General features: G+C 29.0%; 1 long non-coding RNA gene across 1 annotated transcript; it reads right to left on the bottom strand.

Moving 5' to 3' along the window:
- Positions 1-1,897: 1,897 nt before the first annotated feature.
- On the bottom strand, positions 1,898-2,470 carry LOC145828985 (uncharacterized). Its single transcript, XR_014369535.1, has 3 exons — positions 2,385-2,470; positions 2,132-2,273; positions 1,898-2,028 (listed from the first exon to the last, which is right to left on the bottom strand). It is a non-coding gene; the product is annotated as an uncharacterized LOC145828985 (long non-coding RNA).
- Between the last annotated feature and the right edge of the window lie 208 nt (positions 2,471-2,678).

Below are 2,678 nucleotides of genomic sequence, written 5' to 3'. Positions count from 1 at the left end.
TTGTGCTGTGAGGTATTTTGATTATTATAATGCACAAAAATCCACCGTTTTCTCTGAGCGTGGCCACATAAATAAGTGAAAAGTTCTTAAAATTATGCTTATTATAAAATTTGCAATAGAAACAGCTATTAAACTTTGTATATTAAAACTTCAAGATAAAAAATATTCATTATGAATTATGTTAATCTTTAAACAAAACAAATCGAACTTCAAAACATATGTGCTTAATACCAAAAGTAAGTTTTGCGTAAAATCTTAAACGACCAATCCTTAAGTAAAATACAAATAAGACCTAAGTCCAAATACAAACATTTTTTATTTGTTAGTTAGTTTTATCATTAACAGTTTAATTAGTTTTATTTTTTGTAGTATAACTTTCTTAATACATGTTTTTATTCAATCCCTATTATTTACCACTTTATAGCTTACTTACCAATTTTCTCTTAAACAACTACAAGAAAGCTTTCGTAGCTTTTCTACATCAAAATAAAAATTTCTAAAGTAAAAATTTGTTTTAATAAATAGAATTCGATAACTTAACTCAATTTTTTTCTTTATTTGTAATAATTCAAGTTCATGTCTTAATTTTTTATTGATTTTGAAGATAGTTTGAATATTGAAGTCAAACATAAAACATTCTTTGTTTTTATTCAGCTGCACTAAGAAGTGCATTGTTTTACAAAATGTTAAAAAAAAGACTAAAATAACTTATCTAAACTGATATTTCGTTTATTTAGTTGTTAATTTAAAATTGATTTCGGTGAAAAATATACTTTTATAATATTAACCTGCTTCAAAGTACATACCAATGTATGTAAATACTTAAAGTAAAGTCACAAAAATAAAAGTTACATTATTTCCTACTAATTTTAATAAAAATACTTGATACAGACTCTGTAGAAATGTTTATGTTAGCAAAAGTTCGTTAGACTAATAAAATACTTATGTGGAAAAGCAGTACTCTATATATATATAAACATAAGTATACAAACTGTTTCTTAAGTTTTTTGTATTTTGCCATGGAATTTTTTTTGAATGTGGAATCAGATAAATGCACGAAAAAACTGCATGTAATTACAAAACATGTCAACAAAATTATAAAAATTTCATTGTTTATTTAAAAATAGTATCTTCTGCATTTTGCTATATCATTTTTACCGATTTTATTCTGAAGAAACTTTTATTTGATTAGATAATCGTAATGACATAAACAATTTTTTAAATAACATGTAGAAGTTTATTTATCGCGACAACTGGGATAAAACTCTATTTGAATATTAGATGTTTTTGTACTTGTTAAAGATATTTTGTGTATTTAAAACTTTCAATCCTACAGTAAATTTAATAGATATCAGTAAAACATTTTGTAAGCTTTAAAATAAAAGTTTTATTGTGATGAAACCAAGTTAAATTAAAATTTTATCACCTAGTTCTATTAAACTGTATCTAGATATTATATTCACAAAGTAATTTTTTTTTAAATATATGACAAATTTAAAACTTCTAAGCTTTTTATTTGATTTTTCTATTTGTAAGGTTTTTAGACTTTTATAATAAGTATTTTGTATATCTTATAAAAACAACAACTACAATAATATACTGCTTAAACCATTGACACTGAGTTATACAAAAAACTTTACTATAAAACTATAATAATAACTAAGCAAAATTAAATAAACTTAAATACATTTATATCAGTTTAAGATAAATATTTTCCTTAAAACTTGCTTGTTGAAAACTGTGTTCATAAACACCTATATACTTGATAAAAAAAAACATATTTTTCAATTTTATAATTTTTTATTTTACTTTTCAACGCAATTTTAAAAACAATTTGGCGAGTTGGAAATAAATAATTGACACAAAAAAAAAAAACAGCAAAAAGAAAAATTAATATCACAGTATTATCTATCTTTTCGCGTGAGATCCATATTCATGCAAATAATAACGATGACGCACTATGACGTCACAACATCATCAGAATCTACACAGTACCACTTGATGGCCGAGGATATTTGTTTTCGCTTCCTGTAAAATATAAACATTATTTTAAAAAACAAAAAATAGTTCAAAAATTTGCGACGTACGAAAAGAATCAACAAACAAGAATATGTTACAACGATGTACTTACCGAGGTTTTTATTTACCGACGAGACCGGCAGAGGGAGCACCTTGAGAGAGCATGCTGAGGAGGAGGACCATGGTGAGCGTGTCATCGCCTCCACCCAAGCCGTCATCGCTCAACAGCAACAGTGGCAGCATCGAGTTCAAGTCTGGATAATAAAATATTTGTTTTAAAACACAAGAGAAACTGCATAATTTAAAAATATTTGACAAGTTTACTGTTTTCAAAGTTCAACACCGTTGATCAAACAGTTACAAACTTGAGCCTGGTGCGACGACGCCTCCAGGAGAAACGGTTCCGGGTTGAGCTTGTGACATCATCATGACGAGTACGAGGGTGGTGGTGTCCATGGTTCCGTTGCTTCCCAACAACAAGAGCGGCAACAGCGACTGCATGCCCGCGGCGCCTCCTGCGGCACCTCCTGCGGCACCTCCCATGCCTCCGAGCATCATGAGGAGGAGAAGGTCCTTGCTGTCGTTCATCGATCCTCCGAGGAGGAGTGGCAACAACATGTTCATGTCTGGGGCGGCACCTGGTGGTTGAAATTGAAATG

Source organism: Thalia democratica, chromosome 1 (genome assembly GCF_965202585.1).
Source record: "Thalia democratica chromosome 1, ktThaDemo2.hap1.1, whole genome shotgun sequence".
In the NCBI taxonomy this organism is placed as follows: domain Eukaryota; kingdom Metazoa; phylum Chordata; class Thaliacea; order Salpida; family Salpidae; genus Thalia; species Thalia democratica.
This window is presented reverse-complemented; position numbering and strand designations above follow the sequence as displayed.